General features: G+C 32.3%; 1 protein-coding gene across 2 annotated transcripts in view; it reads left to right on the top strand.

The window, feature by feature from the left end:
* Window positions 1-23,344, top strand: part of PCDH15 (protocadherin related 15) — a 1,489,951-nt gene that overhangs the window by 466,343 nt on the left and 1,000,264 nt on the right. Inside the window, exon 3 of one of the 2 annotated variants that reach the window (XM_076010005.1) lies at window positions 14,717-14,811. The exons of the other annotated variant lie outside the window; for it this stretch is intronic. The gene's annotated coding sequence lies outside the window, so the exon portion shown is untranslated. The remainder of the gene's footprint in view (window positions 1-14,716; window positions 14,812-23,344) is intronic. 2 annotated transcript variants of the gene reach the window in all.

The following is a 23,344-nucleotide window of genomic DNA, read 5'->3' as shown; positions in this document are numbered from 1 at the left end:
CAACCTCTGTGGAAAGTAATATGGTGATACGTCAAAGAGCTACAGGTTAGATCTACCATTTGATCCAGCAATCTCATTACTGGGCATCTACCCAAAAGAACAAAAGAAATTCTATAAAAAAGACATCTGCACTATTTGTTTTGATCAAGATGTTACCTCATTACATAGAGTAGTACCTGCCACATAGCTGACAATCAATAGTTAGGTGTTCAGTGAATGAATAAGTGGATGAATGAAAGAGTTCTCTATTTATGTTCTTTTTCAACCCTTTAGTTTTTCTCCATGAAGTTATTCAATTATAACAGGAATAACAATAATCTTAAATTAATTTTGTTATGAACACAGCTGCCATAATTATGAAATAACTACGATATTGCTTTTTTTCCTGAAAAAATAATGTAGCTCAACAGTCATTTTTCTCACTTTATTTACATTTTCATGTTGTCTAAAGATATAGTCTGTGTGACCGAAATGTACTTTCCATGCTGTGTTTGGGAAAGTGGCATACACAAAGAAGCCTAATATCTCAGTGGCCCTGTTGTGTATGAAAGCCACAATTCTTTCTTTTTCTCTCTCTCTCTAACTATACAGTAGTTTGTATTTTCTATGTTTTATATAGATGGAATCATATAATATGCACACTTTTTGGAGGGGGTCTGTTTTCTTTAACTCAACATAATTACTTTTTATTTATTTATTTTTTTTATTTTGTATTATGGGGGTACAAGTGTTAAGGTTACTTATATTCCCCATGCCCCTGAAAGCCACAATTTGTAAATGCTATGTTAGAATTTATTTCGCAACTCACAAGCTGAAGAGCAGCTTGGGTCCTTTGAAGATACAAACAACGTAAAAAATGAAAGACTTTGTGACCGCAGGACTAGGAGTTTCATTTGAAAATTTATTCTGATCATTTGTACTTGCCCTGGAAAGTCACTCTCACTAAGAATGAGGAAATGAGAAGGAAATGAAGGCAAGGTCTCTGTCTTACGTTGTTTTTCAGCAATTAGGGCAGCATGACTTGCGTGTAGTAGGTGCTCAAAATTATTTGTTAAATAAACTGTTGACTAACAAAACAGAATCACAATGAATGAAAATAATCAGAAGAATGAATTTATTCATAACCAGCAAGATATTGTTTTTTACCTTATGTATAAAAGGAATATCTTGTGCTGAAGCGAATAAAAGCTGTGCCAAAACTGCAATAATACAAGAGCTGGAAGGTAAAATCAATACTCTAAGTACTGAGGCATTAAATAAAAATATAATAGTATAAATCAATAAAATGTTAAAAATCAGACTAATGAACAAGGATGTGTTGAAAAGTAAAAAGGATAATTCTTAATATGGGCTGGGTGTACATAACTTATTTAGTTGAGTCTTTTGAGACCAATATGCTTTAGATTAATGTTTCTCAAACTTTAGCTTGCCTAACAATTACTTGGAGAGCTTGTTGAAACCCAGATTCCTAATTCTTTCCACAGAGATTCCAATTTAGTAGGTTTGACTCAGGGTTGAGAGTTTGTGTTTCTCACAAGCTCCCAGCTGATACTGATCTGGCCTGTTTTGAAAATGACACCTTAAATAATGTTACTTTAGATCAGTGGTCCCCAACCTTTTTTGCACCAGGAACTGTTTTCATAGAAGATGATTTATTTTTCCATGGATAGGACAGGTGGGGAGGGCAGGGGGATGATTTCAAGTGATTCAAGTGTATTACATTTATTGTGTACTTTATTTCTATTATGATTACATTTTAATATATAATGAAATAATATACAACTCACCATAGATTGGGGGCCCCTGCTTCAGATAATTTGAGACTCTTCAGATGTTCACTTTACTTCAAATCCAGATGTTACAGATACAGTAGTGGGATGTATGTGTGTGTGTGTGTGTGTGTGTGTGTGTTCTTTGTTCTCCTAAAAATAAATTTTCCTTTTTCTCCTGCAGTTTTCTCTTTGAAGACAGTAACTTTCTCCCCTGATAATTGCTTCTTAAGAATGGAAGCAAAGGGGTTTTTTTTTGTTTTTTGGTTTTTATTTTAATTTTTGATTTTTATAGGTGGTCGTTCCTTATACTCAATAGATAAGTATCAAATATATGCAAACTTAAGCAATGTTTTATGATAAAAAAACAGTCACAATATGACAATATGGTGTATAACAACAAAACATATATATTTCATGTCTACCGTACATCAAATGTGGTTCTATTCTACTTTGTCTTTACTCCTTATATTGTCTGAAGAAACAGTCCTTATTTGGGACAAGTTGTTTTTTATGGCAGAAGGAAATGACATCTTTAAAAAACGCCCACTAGTTCCTAATCTACTCAAAAGTGACACCTTTTATTGGCCAAGGCAAGTCATGTGGTTATTCCTAATGTAACTAGTGAATATATAACCTTTCCACAGAGGAGGCATCAAAAATCACAGAACCAAGCAAGCCTGATACCAACTGGGAAGGAATGTATAATTCCCACAAGGGGAGGGGTAGCAGAATTTCTGCTGCTGCTTCTACTGGAACAGAGTTTGAACAGTTATTTACTTATTGTCACAGTTTTTTACCTTCTAATTAGAATTTTGTTTATAAATAAATATTTAAAGTATTGCTTGGCCTTGGATAATTATTTCCATTGAACAGAACTCAAGTTAATTCATTGAACTATGTGTTTAATTCTTTATTTTACGCTTTTATGGTTTTCATTGGTTGTCTTTTGAAAGAGTGATTTATGCTTTTTTCATGATTCTCTGCCGCTTAAACATACAAGAAGTGTCAGGGCATTCAGAGGGCTAGTGATGATTACCTGCTGCTTTAGGGTTTCTTTCTTCAGCTAATATGTAAAATATTCATATTTAAACAATACCCCTGCATAATGTTATAAGCCTACGTTTGATTTCAGCTCAGGTATGGAAGACAGTTCTGTGCACATTGCCAGCCATCTGAAGGTTTAGCTATTTGTTATTATTTTTCCACTTGATAACACAAAAAACATACTTATTTACTAATTCAAATATTGCCCAAATTTATGTTTCTAATATCTAGGGAAGATAAGTTTACTACTAGATTTCTCTGATAACTAAAATTATGATGGTATTTCAATATAGAATTATACATTCTAAAACTTAAAAAAAATGCTGGTTTATAAGAGATTCCATTAAAAAATAAGAAAAAAAGCATTTCTTTATTTAGAAGGTGGGGGAGTTAGATGCTACAAGTTGTGACCTACAGTTCAATTTCCCTGTGTCATTCTTCATGAATGCTTCTCTATCCAAACCTCTTATAGCATCCTTATATCTCTCCAAACCTTAGTGCTAGCCACTTTTCACTTCTTTATTCCCAAAGGTCATTGTATAGCAACCAATATTATTTTTTCTACATGCATTTAATTTGTTGGTTATCACTCTTCCCTATTCTCTGTGATTTCTTCTAAAGCAGGAATGATATTTTTATAAGAAAATCTGAAATATAGAACATAATATGTGTTTATTATATAATCTGATGTAGTTAATGCAAATTGATTTAATTATTTCCATTTAAGTAACAGTTATAAAGTATTCACAACATTTTATTACTAAGACTCAATGTAATGGATATGCTTTGCTATAGTTCTGATACTTTAATTCAAATATAATTTTAATAATGTTTAGTATCAAATTTTCTTGGACTTATATCTATTTCCTTTTATTACATGTAAGTGAATCTTTGATATGTACAGGTAAGAAAACAATTTAAGTATTTCAACTATACTAATAATCTACTAGCTTACCCAAGTTTAAAAACAACAGAGCTTGACACTTTTGATGAATATTTATCATATAACATTTTGTCCCTTCATGTAATTTACTAAACCATTTCTAATTAATCTTAAATATTCAACTGAAGCATGAGACTGTCTAGATAAGTAAATGGGGTAAAAAATGCTACAAGCTGTCATGTTTTTACTAACAAGAACAACAATGAATATAGATGAATTTGTAATCTTAAAAGAGTCATTTCTCTTTGCTTTCAACCTCATTACTTTAAATTAATAATGTAATTGAGATGTGATCTATATTTTTCTAGACATATAAGATATTGAGAAATCAGAGTAATGTGGTGTTTTAGGAAGGTGATGAGGGCATGTGATAAAATGGTGAGAAAGAGATGACTTTATGCACTGCTTCCTCACATTATCTTCACTTCTATAACTTTTTCAATTAAATTTTAACAAAAATGTCAAATCCAAAGTGGTTTCAAATTCCTCATCTGCCTTTTGTAAAGTGATTCGGTTTATATGGTATGGGAGCTACTTATTATAAAATGTTGCTGAGCTTGCAGCTCCAGTGCAGTCAGCAGTCTGGAAATTTTCTCAGATCTGTATCATTTAATGTAAATTATTTTCTGCCTTTTCATAACCTTATTTTTAATTATGTGCTTGCCAAAATTAGGGTTGACCACCTTCTTTAGAGTAGGCCCAATATCAGTTCTGACAAAATGTATAATGAAGTTAAAATTTGTATTACCCATAGTCTTAAAAGCCAATTAAAGGGATTTTGTTTTACTCTTTTATCTCGACTTAAAACCATAGTACACAACATTCAGATATCACTCTATGAGGTTTGCTAAAAGTCTGTGAAATTTATTTTTCATATGCCTGAGTATCTTTGACACTCCTGTTTGGGGGCTGCTAGACCCAGAGTTTTCCTCACAAGCAGGTGTCTCCTTCTAAGGAGGACAGACTGCATCTCATAAACTCTCTTTATAAGGAGTGAAAATGATTATCTGTAATTGAGCACAATAAAATCACTTTTCCAAGCCAGGTGTATTAGCTCATGCCTCTAATCCTAGCACTCAGGTAGGCTGAGGTGGGAAGATCCCTTGAGGTTAGGAATTTAAGACCAACCTGAGCAAGAGTGAACCCCCACCACCCCCATCTGTACAAAAACAGAAAATTACCTAGATATGGTGGTGAATGCCTATAGTCCCAGCTACTTGGGGGGCTAAGGCAGGAGGCTCAGCTTGAACCCAGAAGTTAGAGGTTGCAGTGAGCTATGATGAGGCCACTGCACTGTAGTCTGGGTGACAGAGCAGATCCTGTCTCAAAAAAAACCCTCAAAATAAAAAACCCTCTTTTGCTTAATTTCAGGCAGCTACAAGGAGCAGATCCCTCTCTGTGCTTAGTAATAATAAGCAGAAGGAGGTAGAATTTGTGGACAAAGTGTTCACAAAAGTACTTTGCAGATATTAAATACATCATTTGATGCAACAATATAAAAGTTATATGTTTGGAACAGTTTTACATATGTTTTGATGAGTTTTACTGGAGAACAATTATTTTATGGACATCTTGAGTATTTTTGTCTTTTTTACAAGAGAAAGGTGAGAATCGGAGTGCTTCAGGCTGATAGAAGACAAAGTAGACAGTGTCTCCTTGAGTTTTTCTCCTCCAGCTGAAGTTACTGGAGGTTACTTTTTCTGAAAATGCACTATCATTAGCTGTTCTTTATATGAACATGACTTAATGTTTTCATTAATTTGTATGTGCCATATTGACACAGTTTTGTTCCCCTAAAGAGTTTAAGAAGTAGATAGTATTGGTCAAATTATATTGACTGATTTTAATATAAATGAGAAACTAGGTATCTTTGGTAAATTCTGCAACACTATTTGAATAACTTTCATTGTTGTCAAGAGTAAAATATGCAACATTAGAATAAAATAAAAGAGAATATCATAATTGCCTACCTATAAAGAGCTTACCAATCTGATTGTGGAAGAATTAAAGGGTTCTTTTCCCTCCTATATTTCTATGGTTTGATTATAGTACTTAGGACATGAATGACTTACTTGATTTATGATTACAGATTATATTAACACTGACTCCAAGGAAGCATAAAAGTTTCAGTAGCACCAGACACATACCTAAGAAAATAGTTGTTGGATGAAACAAATAAATGAAGGACAAACTAAGTGGTGAAATATATACTAAGTTACCTAAGTTCTATAAGACATGGGACTGGATATAAAGGAAATGTAAAGATTAGTAGGGCATCAATACTCTGAAATATAGTCAATATGAGGAAGAGACTAAAATAAATATACAACAAATCATTTATCAGAGAGTTTAATAAGACAATATGAGGTTTTAGGGTTGAGTGGCAGTGCATCTAGAAGAGAGGTTTCAGAAGCAATTTTGTGAAAATGTATCACTTGAGATGTGTTTAAAAAGATTAGTATGATTTGCAAGTTTTGATATAGGGCAGGTAAGCCCAGTTATAGAAAAATTTAATATTTTGTGAATTTTTCTAACAATATTTCAGCAGTTTGACACTGATAAGTTTGGCAGAAGAGTAAGTATTCAACGTTACTGGAGGATAAGTCCAATGAGGTCAGGCCCCGTAACTTTCTTATTCTCTATATTTTCAGGACACTGAATAATACCTGACACATGGCAGGCCTCAAAAGATATTTTTGTAATGGTAACATGGGTAAAATGTTGGGGAAATTATGGTAGGAATTTAAAAACTTATTGTTGTAATAATCTAGTGTAGGCTAATATATGGAAAACAATAAACAATACATAGTACCTAAGTTCTAAATTACATAAAGCAATAATACTTTATCTGAATATAGATTTCATGAGAATTGAGCCTTTTACAGTAGATAAGAGCTTAAAGAAACTAGTGATATGTATACCTTTAAACTGACATAATGTGGAAAAATTAATTTGGAGGTAGTAGTTCTTTTAGGAAAATTGCTAGATTAAAATGAATTAATTCATTTTGTAAAATACTGAAAAATGAGTGAAGTAGCAATGTGGAAGGCTTTGACTGTCATCATATATGTGTGGTTTTCTATCTAATACCAGGTAGTTACTGTAGATTCAAAGAAGAAAAATAAATTGAAAAATGTGTTTATTTCTGTGACATGAATACACATACAAAATGGATCAGTAAAGTCAAAGATCAGTTAGGTAAAACTTAAAGACATTTGAAAGGAAGAATACAGTATAGTCTTTATAGTAACTCTGTACAATAGTGGTGGTATTCCCATAGCTGCTCTGGCTCATGCTGAGATTGTCAAGTGCTTCTGGATATTACCACCTTGTTTGGGGGACAAGAGTTCCTTTTATATCTCCATCTCTATACAGGTATTGAAGTATACAATATCAATTCAGGGGGACTTTTAAATATCATAACTGATGGATAGTGGCTTTCCCACAAGGGATGAGTTACTGGAGGCTCTATATTCTGAGTCTCTTTCATTCATATTTCTTTTCTTTACATCAAATATTCCTTCTTACCAACCATAATATTTTCTAACTCATCCTAATACATGTGTATACTACCTCTCTTTTCTGCCCCTCTCCTAATTGCTATTGATTCTTTGGTAGCAGAACAACTGGCTCTGTAAGCAGCCATCAAGATAATTGTTGACCTGAGCTCAGGCAAGAGGTTTCTTTGAAGGTTTTTGTTTTGTTTTATTTTGTTTTATTCTGTTTTCCTTTCTGTTTTTATGTAGGCTGAGGATACTCTCAGGGGGATGGATGAGAAAGCAGTAAGTAAACAGAAAACAAACAGACTAATGCTTCCAAATATAATCCTGCAACTCACCTACAAAACACACACACATACACAGGTCACCCCAAGATATAAACCCTGTGGAAATTTGAAAATACGATTTTAATAAATAAAGAATAGGGATTTGAAAGTTGAGGAAAATATGTTGGGTTCCATGCAATATTCTACTTAGAAAAATATCTGTGCTTCTCCTTTCCCTCCACCAAAAAAAAGTTACGAATACACTATGTTAGAGTAATACATGGGACAGTTCAGATTGCCAGCAAAGTAGTAATGAACAAATTCATGAAAATGAATGAGCTTTCTGAAAGGAAAATAGACAAGACTAACAGAAGGTCAAGGACTGGCATGCAATGTGAATTAAAAAATCACATTATCTTTAGCTTACACATACAGACTAACCATAAATATAATTTTAATGTAAATTAAATATGGCTCCTAGTAGTCTTCAGGGATCGAAATGCATTATGCAAATTCATACTGAAACAGTGAGAGGTAGACCACACCTAGGGTTTGTACAATTATGTCAAAACATAGTTAGCTTCTGCTCTGTCACTGCGTTGATCTAGCACTTCATTTTCCCATCCAGCTAATCCTTAGGCATGAATTCACCAAGAGACATGGCTTTGAATGAGACATGGCTCTAAATGACTTTTAATTCAATAAAATTATCTCTTTGACTTGTTCAATTTGGTTCAAACTACTATCTTTAGCACTAATGTGTTTTGAAATATTATGTGACAATGTGCCCTAGTATGGAATGACTGAAAAAATGACTTGATACATAAATAAATAATGTCTCTTTGCTTTTGCTCCACATCTACAAAATACATCTCTTGAAATAAAATGCATATAGCTAACTCTTCCTTTCTGTTACATAATACCTCAGATCATGTACTATTTCTCTCCTCCAACATCACTTCATTGCTAATTTTTCTTAAGTGCCATTTCAGTTGTCATATCCTACTAACATTTTTTTATTTAGTAGTTTCTATTTCATACTACCTTAATTTCCCCAAGGAAATTGGGGAAATTTAATTGTTTTCCCCAAGCAATCCGTTCCCTATATTAGCAACATAATTTTCCTCTGCTTTTTTGAACCATTCCACAAAGTTAGCATGCCTATTCTGTCTCCAGAGGTTTATAGTTTCCTTTGCTATGAATTCCCTAGAGTCTCATTTGCATGTCTATGAATCTTACCATTTTTTAAGATCTAGTTCAAATCTTGTCTCAAATGCTCAAGGCTGCCTTGGCTCACCACAATGACTATGATATCTTTTCCTTTCTCTTCTCTCTAAATAAGCCTTATGGTAGAGGAAAGGCCAAATTAAATAATGAATGGTAATACACTATATACTATTATCTTAGATGTGTTAATATAGCATGTTCAATTAGATGTGACAGATAAGAACAACAATTTATGTATATGTGTTCAATTTAAGGCCCAAGCAATTAGTGCTCATTATTTCTTCAGTTTCTGTGCAGAACTTGCCCATAAGTTAAAAAAAAAAAAAGGATAAAATATGGTTTTCTGAAAGAGTTTTCTTCTGAATTCCAATGTCAGCAAAATTATGTTGGAGTAATGCCAAATTAATCCCAATTTAATTATATTCTTGAACAAAAATATGACAGGTCATTGGACACATAATTTTGTTTGACCAAAATACCAAGATTAAATGAACAATAACTAAAATCCTTGTTGCTGTCCTGCTTAGGATAGATTTGCCTGCTTCTATTCTCAAACACTCATGATTTAAGCACACTCTAAGAGAAATGCAGAACATTGTAAGGTGATTAATTTCAGGAAGTGTGAAGATATTTCCATTTTTCCTGTTAATTTTGGAAGCAGGGTGCTGGACACTTAACCAGTGCAATTTCAGTTGTGTTTAGATTAACTATTGATATTTTCTGATTAACTATTGATATTTTGCTAAATAATTCACATATGTTAGTTCTAGCTCCAAAACTAGATGGAAACTTTCTTGAAAGAGGTAGATGTATTCTTTCCTGTTCTTGATAAGTAGGGGAGAAGAGAGGTTGGTCAATGGGTACAAAAATACAATTAGATAGAAGAAATAAGTACCTGTATTAGATAGCAGAGTAGTGAAATTATAGTTAACAATAATTTATTCTATATTTCAAAATAGCTAAAAGTGTTCCCAGCACAAAGAAAAGATAAATGTTTGAAGACATGGATATCCTAATTACCCTGATTTGATCATTACACATTATATTCAAATATCTTATGTACCCCAAATATGTACAACTATTATATATCAATTAAAAATTTTAAAAGATTATATATATGTGTATATACACATGTTTATGTTTCAATCATAATTTTCAAATATGTATAATATGGTTAACCTCCTTCCCTTTGAAGAGAAAAAAGGTAAGAAAGATAGCATGCTAATTCTTCTTAACATTCTTTCTTTCCTCCTACTCTCTTTTTCTCCATTATATTAGTCAGCTGTCTCTCAAGTCACTGCACTAAGAAGTCTCATTCCTCCTTAGATATTTAAAAATAAAAGAAGGAGGAGCAGTGGGGCCCACAGTTCTAATTCAACCTCATTAGAACCACCAAGAAAGTGTTCCCATCATTCTTTCAATCATATGGCTGCCTATTTTCTTTATACTTGGACACAGCTTGACTGTGTATAATATCTTTCAGTTATATGTTAGATTTCTACTGATGCTATGACAAATTACTACTAATTTAATGGTTTTAGAGAGCACAAGTTTATGATTTTATGATTCTATGAATCAGATACTAAGGAGGGCCACACTGGGCTAAATCTCAAGGTCTGAGCAGGCAGGACAGCATTCCTTTGCAGTTTCTTGTTTATTCTGGTGTTGGCAGAATTCAGTTCCATGAGGCTGCAGGACTAAGATCTGTTTCCTTGATGACTGTCAGTTTAGGGTCACTCTTTGCTCCTAGAGGCTTTTCTCTTCTCCTTGCCAGAGCACCCTATATCTCCGGACCAGCAATCTAGAATCAAATCTTTCTTCTGAGTCCATCTCTCTGATTCATCTTTCTTTCCTTCCTCTTCCACTTTAAACACATTAACTGCATGTGAGTTGTACTTAACTCACACTAGTTTTGAGCACGGGGCCTTGTGAAGCATATGTAACTCACATGTCTCTTCACCTTGGGAGATGAGCAGTGCATAGGCAACTCATGCTGCCATGCTTTAGCACACATGTTATGTGATGGGTGGCCCCCTGGGCAAAACCCTGCAGTTGGTTCATGGAAATCTTACTTGTTGATGTTCTTACTGTTACAATTAATATTGACAATTTAATTGCATACAACTCACACACAGAAAACAATAAAAAATAACAAATTTTTCATTAAATTAGAAAGGATGACAGAAGTGATATGCGTTGGTTAATGGTAGCTTGAAAGCAAGAATAATGGGGAGGATTCTAAATGCCTGAAAGCTTGAAGGAGAGAAAATTGGTATCTAACAAAGATTTCTGTGGGAAAACAGATGGTTTGTTTTTGAAACTTTTATTCTACCATGTTTCCCCCAAAATAAGACCTACCCATAAAATAAGCCCTAGCAGAATTTCTAAGCATTTGCACAATATAAGGCCTACCCCAAAGAAAATAAGACCTAGTGATGGGCGTGACTATGCAGCGTATCTGCACAACCCATGCATTTCGTAGTGGAGCGGTGAAGAAGATGAGCAGCCCTTCTCATCTGCCCCATGAGAGCTCTATTGTTTGGCATGAGAGATTGGGGCCAATGGTTCTAAAGGAAATAGAGTCACAAGAAATTCAGGATAGAATTTGGGGTTTGGAGAGTTATGATGATGTTCCAGAAGAAGAGGACTTAACTATATTTGAATAAATGTAGATTGTTGTACTAAACTTAAAAAAAATGATACATCCCTTGAAAATAAGCCCTAGGGTATCTTCTTGAGGAAAAATAAATATAAGACCCTGTATTATTTTCGGGGAAACATGGTATTTTCATAATAAAACACCATGGCCCCAAGGAAAAAAATTTTTTTTCTAGTGTGGCAGTCAATGTGTCAAGGACTCAGATGATTAGATTAGATCTGGCCCATCCAGATAATCCAGGATAATCTCCTCATCTGAAAATCCTTAATTCCACTAACAAAACGTCTTCTGCCTTTTAAGGTACGGTCTTCACAGTTTCTGGGCATTAAAAATTAACTTAAGCTATCGTATTCACAGGATTCATAGGACATTGACATCTTTGGGGGACTGTTATTCTGCCTACCACCATTTTTATTTTATTTTCTGTAAAAGTTCGAGGATGTTCCTTCAGTGTTTCATGTTATTGCATAAATGTGTCAAGATGTTAGAAAAAAGCCTGATTTTTCACCCTTAAAATATTTGTTTTTTCAATTAGAATATTTGAAGAATCTTTTTAAAATATACTTTAGGTTTCTTAAATTTGGAATTATGAATTACCATATCTGAGCTATTTTACGTAAAAATCTATCTACCCCTCTATTATCTATCTGACTTTTAGACATTGCACAAAATTTGGCAACATTTCAAATACTTTATTATATATTTGAATATGTTGCATCTCATTTTCTGAATTTTCTCATTTCAGAGCATTATTTCTATTCTGTTATTATTGTCATCACATCTTCTATTTTTATCTTGGCATAGTACTTTTAAATTTACTGTGATTACCAAAATCCTTTCCTCAGTTGCATAATTTCTATCTCTACCATGATTCTTATATTCCTTAGTTTACTTATTATTTCTTTTGTGGTGCTATTTTGGTCAATTTGTACCCTTTTCTCTGTAGTCTGAATTTTTATACAATTCTTTTGCTCTATTTTTTTCTAAGTATAATTTTAGTTAATTCATTATTTTATTAATTTCTATGGTACAAATCCTTTGAGATAATTTTTCTTTTAATTTTTGTACTGTGTCTTATCCAAGTTTTAAACAGGGCTCTCTATATATTTTATTATATTTTCATTAGTGGAATTTATTTACATATTTAACATTTTCATGATGTCATTTGTTTTTTCTTGGTTATGTTAAACTTGAATAATTCTGTTTATAGCCATTTGTTCTAAAATATTGTGGACAAATGCTCCATTATTCCTTTCTCACCATATGAAATACAGTTTGATGGTGGGCTTTTGTGTTTTGTCCACTTTTCTGAAGACTTGACACTTACTGGGTTGAATATGACCCATATGCAGAGTTACTTGCTTTTTGTTCAGTAATTCAGTTCAAAATCACTTCACTCTCACTAAGGGTTTGGTATGATTTCCTAAATCATTGACAAGCACTATAACAGATCACTTATCTAAACCTCTTCTGAATTGTATGGTTTTTCTTTGGTTTTCACTAGTCTTTCTGTAGTTGCTACTTTTACTTTCTCCTCCATCTCCCACAAATTCTCCCAATAAGAAAAAGGAAAAGTTCATGGTAGTCCTTTACTACTACTTCTCTTGAAATTTGTGAGTATTAGTTTCTCAGAATGTGCCTAACGACAGCTTCTGAGAGATGGGGAAAGCATTAGGAACTATGTTAAAAACATCAGCATCTTCTGATCATTTGCATAAGTCTTGGAACATGGAGATTCTTAGAACTGGCTTCACTTTTCCATCTTTACCTGGAAATCACTTACCCTTACTGATATATTTAAAGATTCAGACTTTACCCACTTCTTGTAACTAATTTTTGCTCATGTCTACTCACGTTTTCTTTATTTTAGCCTCTTCTTTATGAACACAAATTATCATCAAATAAGCTCTTTTTTTTCTGCCTTCAATATGTCATCTTCCCCCTCACAATCATCTCTCTTTTTTTTCTGTATTCTGGGAGAGCTTTATAAGTTTGTCTCAATCTAATTTCTACTTTAGTTTTCTGTGCTGAGTTCTGGATCTGAACCAAAGGTATGTCATGTTTTATTTTTAGTTTCTTTATTTTATTCCATTAACTCATCCATTTCCCTTCTTATTGTTTTCCTGACAATTAGCTCACTTTTATCTTTGTCTATTTTTTTATTATTTTACATTTTTCTCTGTTTATGAATGTTATGCTATTTTTTAAATGAGGTGAAATATAAAGCAAATTAGGTTTGATGTGCTTTTCCCTGTAAATATATTTCAATAATGTTTATGTGTGCATTGTAATCTTTCTTTCATAATTGTTTATTTGTCTATGTCTTGATTACCCATTCTATTTTGAAAAATTAGCTATCCATCTATTTATATGCTTTCCTAAAGGCAGTATTGGAAATTTCTTCTTAAATAGCCTTGCTGCCACCTCTGCTGGTCCCCTTTCCCAATCTCCACTTCAGTTGCCAGGTAGGTCTACTCGTAGGCTTCTAACTGGTGACACAATTTACTTCAAAAGGTAGAAACTGTTATGCTCATGGGAAGCCTTGTTCTCTTGCTGGGTTTGGAATGGTCAACTAATTCCAGGCTTCTACTACCAGTTGCTTTCAATGCTGATAATTCAAAACAGAGATTTTAATTGATATGCTCTAAGCACATTCCATGGCTTGTTTTTTTGAAAAGTACTAGTTTCACATCAATCATAAAATATTAGTAGGGTATCTTTTCTGGCAAATTTATATTTACTGTGAGATACTCAGTTGGGGAATGTCTGTACACATAGTTCTGCCTTCATTTACCCCCATTCTATATGTACAATATTTCACATGACATGTTTACAATACCTGGGATGTAGATAGTGTTCTATTCTTAGTTTAGTGATGATTCAGATAGTCTCCTATTTTTACATTCTTTTGATAATGTCAGTTAGCCTTTAAGTATGTGTCCTTTCTCAGTTTGCTATCTTAGTTGAAAGTCATGAGTATTTCTTGTTGTTGGGTCTAATCTTAAAGAATTTAAATATAAGATCAAGTTTTATTTGACCAAAGAAACACAGTACTAATTTTTTTATATCAAATTATTAACCTTGAAAGAGAAGCTTCCTCTAGAAATTCAGATGTAATCAACCACAAGTGTGAAAATAAAAGCAAAGCAAAACACTATTGTTATAAATTAGTAGGTTTCTAATGTCAAATTTTAATTTTTATACTTTCTATAAAGTAATTGTTTAATTTTAGCCTTTGAAGACTTAAAAGTGTAGTAAATGACTTTTAAAATTCTATTCAACAGATATTTTTGATCTTCTTTTAGGGGTCAGACACATCTCTGCCAGATAATCAAGATTGCAGGGTCCCTGATATCAATTTATTGTCTAATGAAAGAGGCTGGTCATTAATCAGATAGTGGTAAGTGCTATCATATGTAAAGTAAAGTAGAATGGAAGATAGGAAGTGACTACTAGGGTAAGAGATACTTTACATATGGTCAAGAAGGTCTTGATTATAAATTATATTTGAGCCGATACTTTAGTTATGAGAGAGACAGGAGAGGGAGCAAAAGCATGCCTGCTGTAGAAAAGGGATTTGGGGATATGAGATAATTCTGAATTTGAAAAATTAGAAAAAGCTGCATTTATTATTACAATTTAGAACTAAGCCTTTATGAAATAAAGACAATATAGAAATATCAATAATAAAGAAGCCTATATAGTGGGTAAGGTGGACAAAGAGGAATGTAGAACAAACTACTTTTTTTCATTCTTTATTCACATTCTTGATTTAAGATCAGAGAATTTTCACATTTGTGGAATTCTCTTCTTTAGGTCAATATGGTTTATAGTTTTCTGCAGATGAGATTTCAGTAATCCCTACTCCCAACCTTAGAATATGATGATTGCATTGACTCCTTTCTAAAACTCTTTCTTCAAAAAGTTGCAGAAGGTTTCATCATCCAAAGTGGATGGATATGCCACTCAGCAGTGGCGATCATTATTATTATAGAGTCCTCTTCCCACAACTGTCTGTCAGAACAGAATATCTTGACAACCCATATATTATCAGGCTCTACATAAAAAAGTTATATTATGGCTTATTGAATATTTTCAAGTCATCTCTCACTTTAAGGGTGGGCCATAACAATTTGGTTAGCATAAATAAAGAAGTTAACAATTTTTGACTTTCCTTGATTAGTACAGAATATTCTCTGATCCATATATATTTAAAATATTATATTTTGCATCAAAAAAGTAACTAAGATTTTACTTCTCTTATCAAGACAATGTACTTCAAGTATCTATTATGAATTACTTTATAAAAGATTTCTGTAAAAATTCATCTTTTGAAAAAAATTAAAGTTTTTTTATTTTGAAATTATGCATCAGATTCAAAATAAGAGTATATACACATGCAAACTCACAAGCATGTATGTTTATATGTTTAGTTATTTTTGGTGTTTTGAAATGCATATATATGTATATATGTGATGTACATATATATTTATGTATATGTGTATGTGTGGTGTATATGTGTATAAATAATATTCTCAGTGGCCATTGATAATCAAATAGTAAATTCAGAATAAATCTTAGGTAATTTGAAATCCAGTCAAATGTTCAATATATTTTATCTAGATCATTTCTGTGTTATATAGTCATATTATACTTAATTTAAAATTTATTCATAGGCTTTTCTTTTAAAAAATTAACTTAAGCAGTTTAAACAATGGGAGTATAAACTTCTGAAAGTATACATGTCTTAGAAAATCAATACAATCATATATTTGGCTCCAAGATAAACACTATGATAAGAATAAGGGTCTTAAGTTTATGGTAACAGATAATTATTTTAATGCTAAATAACTATTAGATATTGAACTAAAATAGTGTAACTATAAGCCACATGGTTAAGACAAACACTGTAATTCATAAGAGTCAGAAATAAAGGATAAAATTTCCACAAGGTCACAGATATTTTACAAACTTCAGAAATAGAAGTTTCTTTCTGAGTTAATACTTCAAGTAGTTGTCCTTAATTTCAGATACATGATCTCAAATATCTATTTGTGAAGGCATTTTCTATGGTTTTTAAAGATGTTTATAATTATTTTTTAAAATTAATTGAGGTTATTAACAACTGACCCACATAGGTAGAAGTGAAAAGTTCAAACCCTTTAGGATATTTTTCTTCTTTTTATTTGAAGGGGACAATTATTTTCAGTCAGCCTGAATTTCACCTTCCAGCTCTGTAGGAAATAATTTTACCCATGTGATGGGGGAAAAGGTCTAACTGATTATTTCTCGACAGGGGTGAAAGGTGAATTTTCAATTCTCCCCATGTTTCTGACAAGCAGACATCTTATCTGAGAAAGATGGTGAATTATGCTGAGTGCATATTCAGTTTTTTGAAAACAAAATAACAAACTTGTTCTAACTTTAGTTCCTAAATAGACTAACACAGATAAATGCAGATAATTAAGCACTCTTTACTTCCTCTCATGCAAGGTAGATTTTATTCCATCCATCTAATAGAAGAGATAATATTTCATCTACACTCATTAATAATACATTTGCTGTATTTTGAGTTTATTGTTTATAGTTTACAGATATAAAATATATTATTTGAAAAACACATAGAAAGTTAAAGTTACACATTACACATGGGTTAACAAATCTGAGGACAAAGATCTTTTTATGGCTGAATGCAGTGCAGATCGAGGAAGTTTCAGTTCTTTCCAGAGTACAGAACTTGGGAAGGAGTGGCTGAGGAGAAATAGACTGCCATAAATCTTCCAGAGGCTGGCACAGGCTGAAATGAGGGCTGGACCACAAACTCAGAGCTCATATTTTCTGGTACCTGGAAGTGGATTAAATTTCTCTATCACAGAGTGGGAGACCAGATTCTGTCTAAGCCAAGACCCTGGGCATACCAGAGCTCATCTTAGCTGGAGGAAATTCAACATTCCAAAATAAACCGGGCATGCCTTTCGGGCAATTTGTGCATGATAAGTATAAGGATGATTTTAGTCTATTTTGTGCTGCTATAACAGAATACCACAGATTTATAATGAGCCTAAATTTATTGGCTCATGATTCTAGGGATGGCATAGTCCAAGATTAAGGGGTCAACATCTGGCAAGGGCCTTCTTGCTTAGTCATCCCATGGCAGAAGGGCACAGAAAGGGCAAGAAACAGCAAGAGATTGAATTTACAGCTTCAAATCTTTTTATGATGAACATTAATGCATTCATCAGGATGGAGCTCTCATGACCTAAAAACCTTCCATTAGCCCCCCACTTCCCAGCACTGTTCTATTGAAGATTAAGTTTCTAACACATGCTTTTTAGAGGACATATTCAAACCATAGCAGGATGTGTAAATATTTGTTAAAAGAATAGATACGATTATTAATTCCATTTCCTATCTTCATTAATTCATCTAACTAAAGTACTGTAAAAAATATTTGACATTAAAAACACTGGCTATCCCCTAAGGCCATTACTAGAGGATTTTGTCTTCTATTTTGATTAGATTACCATACATATTTATATGATTTATTAAAAACTGTCTGTGATCTCTTTTCATTCAGCTAGAATTTAAATACTGTCTTTGATTGTTTGTATAATAATTCATGCCTCATTTATTGAATGAGCATTTAGTGAGCATCCACCTTTTCCAAGTATTCTGTAAGTTAAAAAAATGCAAAAATAATTGCAATCTTGCTTCTTGATTTTGCCCCAGAGAAATCACAATGTAGAAGAGAAAACATACCACGAGCAGTTAACTTTATTTTGATGTGATTCATAGACTTATGAACATGTTGGAGGAAGCAGAACATTTATTTGAGTCCCAATGCAAGTCTTTTTGGAGGGGATAAGAGGAGGGGAGGTCTTAAATTAGTAAAAATTTACAAGATAGAAAAGGGCTAGACAGGTCTTCTGAAAAATGGATTATTATAAGGAAAGCCACGAAAAGTGTATGCCCTGCAAGTTTTTGTTGGGGTAGGGGAAGTGTAGTATATATTGCAATTAAAGAATGCAATGCTAATTGTGTGTAGGATGATGCTATAATACTGAATTCAATTATTTTTGGTTTTGATTATTGACTAGGCATGGTAGTGTTTACACTGCATTTTGAAATTAGGTTTAAGTCAAGACCTGAGTTTTAAAAAGATATTCTTATAGATTACATATATTGATCATTATGTTAAGATTCTGTATGTTGAAGTAAATTTATAATTTTTAATATATAGTATCTATTTCATATGAAGATACATAAAGACATGTCCTGTTTCAAGAAACTTGCCACTTAAGGGTTGTGCCTCTTGAAAACAACTGTATCTTCCCAAATCTTTTCTCCAATGCAACTGGGTATTATCATCAGCATCTTGTTTCATATTTGTTTTAATATCCTTTTTATTATTGTGAACTTAATTTGGAATCTAAATTTTAGACTTATATGCAGTACTAAACTTATTATAATTAACATATATAAAATACATTTATATATAAACATAATAATCACAGTATAAGTTTTCACCAACATGTATGTTTAACAAAATGACATACCACAGGTTTTGTAAAATATAATTTTGAATATTCTATAGAACATTTGTTTACTGTACTTTAATGTAAATGAGCCATTTTATTTACTTTAATTGTTTTTAGACTCTCTTTAACTTCTAAATACTGGCAACAGAAATTGATCTACTCATTTTCTGTATCCTCAGTGCCTACTCTGAGTTTGTGCCTAGAGATAAATAATTGTGTCTTTCTAGAGGCTGGTGCATAATGGAGAGTCTATAAATATTTGTTGGATAAGTGATAGCTTATTATTAAAAAAAAGGAAAAAAATATATGGCAAAGTAATCTAAGGAGATTGATATATTTGTCTCAAGTTCTAGAATCTCCTCTATAGTACCTGAAATTGATAATTTTAACATTGTCAATGACAAGGGACATGCTGCTTCCCTATTCCTGAAATAACACCCAACTCTCACTGTTAGGAATGCCTTCTCATTCCACAAAAATAAATCATACAGAAGAAAAAAACAGATCCTTTTTACACATTATAACCTTTCACTGTTTGGTCACCGAGTAAGTCTTTTGCTTCCTAAGAAAGTGGTTTAAGGAAAGATAATCTATTTCTTTCTCTGGATGCCATCTATCTAAGTCCATTTGTGCTGCTGTAACAAAATACCATGAACTAGATAATTTATAAAGAATAGAAACTTACTTTTTTCCTAATTCTGGAGGCTGGAAAGTCTAAGATCAAGTCATCAGCAGGTTTGGTTGTCTGGTGAGGACTGCATCTTCTGGAAGAGAGGAATGTCATGTTCTTACTTTGTGAAAGGCAGAATGCCAAAAGGGACAAACTCCCTTCTTCAAGTCTTTTAATAAGGGCACCTAATCCCATTCATGAGGCAGGAGCCTGTATGGCCTAATCAGCTTTAAAGATGCTACCTCTTAATACTATCACATTGACATCATCTGAATTTTAGAGAGGACAAATTCAAACCATAGTGTCTTTGCTGAATTTTCTGCCACATCTTGCAGTTACCTTGTTAATGCCAGTTTGTGTCTCATATCTACAAAATTGAAAAGGCTTTGACTTTTGAGGAGGTCTTTGAAACAACCAATATTGAACCAAATATTCCTAAAACCCACTCTGCTTCCATTTATATGAGAAAATGATTCTCTCTATATTTTAGCTAATTTTATGAGTGATTTTCTTATTTTAGCTAGGAATATTTTAACTAGTCTGGAGCCTATTAATACAATTTACTGAAGTCTTAAGTTTTATACATGGAGTAATAAAACATGTGCAAGAGAATTTTCTGGTCAAATCTTTAAACATTATTTCCTAACAACAAAGATTATGATAAATGTGTCCACCCATTTAAAACTCAGTATATAAATAAATTATCTTTTGAAAAAGGTATAAAAGTGTTTCAAATACAGATCTTTCTCCTTTAACTACTAAACTATAGATGGCAAGTATAAACAATTCTTACAATTTCATCAATTTGTTTAGGATATGGGATCTCCACTAGACAAGGTCTTGTGTGTATATTTTGAGTATTTTATGTGATTAAAAATATCTGCATTTCTTTTTAAGATATAGTGTAATTTAGTTTTTTCTAACATTCACTGGACTTATTCTCAGTTCTATTTAATTAGTGTATTTTTGCATCATTCAAGAAGTTTAAATTTATAACTTCTTGTTTTAATATTTATTTTCTATATGCATGTATATAATTATTTTATCTTATCCCATCTCTGTAAAAATTATTATTCTGATCCATTCATTGGATTTGCTTCCATTACTACTAATGAAATTTTTCTAACCCTGTGAAAAATTCACAAACCTTTTCTTTATTGCTACCAATGGCAATTTTTGATTTATTTTAAATAATATTTCTTTGTTTAAATAATACAGAACCTTCTAACTTTCTAATATTATGGTCAATTTTAAAATATAAATTTGAGAACTGTGATATGTTTCTTCCTTACTTGATTGATCTAACTTTTTCCAAAAAAAGTTTGTTGTATTCAAATAATTTCTTTTTCTGTCTTTCCTAGTTCTTTTCTGAGCCCAAGATCCAACTTGCTTCTCTTAAGTCACGACTCAGTTTGCTAAGCCCTGTATTATTCTGGTATCCTTTGCAGTTTGTTTTAATTTTTGAAATGTTTTAAATTCTGGGTTTATTCCAGAATATATCCTTCAACTTCACCACTGTAGAAACTTCTCAAGAAAAATTGAAACAGATAATGTGAGGAACCTGAGAAACATGTTCTCTGTAATTAGTCCTCAGCCCTATGGCACCAGTTGCAATTCTGCACGTGGTGAGAATGGCTGCTCTGTTGTTCTCCTGACTGTTAAATACAGCGTTGCAAAATAAAGAGAAACACATGCTGACAACCATCTTCTAATTTGCACCAGCTGCCTACCGATACATGTTTATATTTTTGAAAGGAGACTTAATTCCAATGTGGCCAAAACATTATAAAATCTTAAAACCAGCTCATCAGTCTAACTTCTGTAAGACAAAATATTTTAAACTCACAGTGCCTTAAATTTTATAAAGAACAATTGAACAAAAGAGAATAAAATTATACTTAGGACATGAACTTCTATTTGTGAGTTTGAAATATTGTGTGTAATCAGGTCATTACTCTTCTATTTTGAGATTAAGAAAAATCAGTTTCTCAAACATGTTAATCATTGTTGTTAGTATTCCCAGAATCAAGTTCTTTTGGGCCTCCAGGGGCAACTGCTGCTTCAACTCTTGTTCTTTGGGTAGTTTCTCCCTTTTCCTCAACTACCTTCCCTTAACCATCATCGTCTCCAAAGAAGTGTCAAGAATAAAGAGGGGGAAAAGCTGGCACAGCATTTATCTGAATTACAAATACATGAAATGAATGGGTACCAGTAATAGAAGTAACAGGCAATTAGTTCTGATTGAACAATGCCACTTTAGGGTGCTTTCTACATCAGAGCTTTTTGTTTTCTTTGAGTGTTTTCCCTCCTAATATTCTTTACCAAAGTTTTCCCTGTCTTTCCTATTTTTCTTACTTTGTTTTTATCTTTATTCATTCCACTTCAGTTCTACACAGCCATGTTATTTGAGTCTAGGTACATACAGAAGGGTTATTCAAATATGCTTGCCTTTAGAAAACTGGGCACCATTTATTAAAACCTGATTCCCCAGCTATGCACTAGATCTGCTGAAGCAAAATTTCCAGCAGATAAGACAATTCAGTTTATATGCATACAAAACTATACATATATATTATATACACAAATACATAAAAAATATACTAGACACTATTGTAAGTATTAGGAATACATAAAGGAACAATTGAACATCCTTATCCTATGTATCTTTATTCTAGGGACAGGGACAGGAAATATGATTGGAAATTCTATTCCAAGAACAATGCTGAAGAGTAAGAATGATGACCCAGAAAAACTTATTAATTACAGCCCTCAATTTTCAAAAATGCTAGGTGATTTACAAGCAAGTTATATGATAACTCATTTTGAGTCTCCTTATTAATGTAGTACTAATAATATCTTGTTTCTCAAATTCTTGTAAAGACTAAAAGAATATTTGAATATAGTTTTACTGTTAAGTAACTATTTTCACTATGATCATGTAAAAATAACCACTTTAGATGAAAATATGGATTTATATTTCAGAATCTGGACAAATGTGATATGAAAGTTGTTAAAATGTAGTTATCTGTCACTAGAAGCAGATAAACATACATGATATTCTTTAAAAGCTTTAAGATATCAGATAAAAAGGGGGTGAAAACAATTTGCCAGAGAATCTTAAAAATGAATATGGTTGAATCAGCATGTATTGTCCATCCCTTTTATGTTCAGATTAGAATCACTGGAAGATGAATAGATAATGGCCTTTAATGATAATATCCCAAGAAAAAGGGAAGTCAGGATATTGGGTAGCCTTGTGTTTCATACTTTTTGCTTTATATTTAAAATTAAATTTAGCCATTTTTATAGAATCATGATAGGTGATTGAACTTCCAAATGCTCAAAATATGTCATTTTTATAAATATAAATGCTTTGTTTTTTAGGTAGTGTGTGCTTGTGCATATCGGGTCATTTCATTCGTTTTTAGTTTTAGAAATGTTATGCAGGTCAGGTGTTAACTTTCTTTGAAGTCATTCATCTTTTTTCTTCTTTCCTTAGATGTACTTACTTTTTATTTTCTCTTGTATTAATCAGTAAAATTAACCAATTTTGGAATCACAACGACTTTGGTTCACGCTGGTTTCACTATTCTTACCTATATTATCTTTAGCAATTTGCTTAACCCCTTTAAGTTAGTATTCTTATCTGTAAACGAGTAAAGTAATAGGACTACCTCATAAGGTTAGCATGAGAATTAAATGAGAGAATGGAAGGAAACATTTTG

Source organism: Microcebus murinus, chromosome 14, assembly GCF_040939455.1.
Source record: "Microcebus murinus isolate Inina chromosome 14, M.murinus_Inina_mat1.0, whole genome shotgun sequence".
NCBI lineage: Eukaryota > Metazoa > Chordata > Mammalia > Primates > Cheirogaleidae > Microcebus > Microcebus murinus.
The sequence above is the reverse complement of the archived record's forward strand: the minus strand, read 5'-3'. Positions and strand labels throughout refer to the sequence as shown.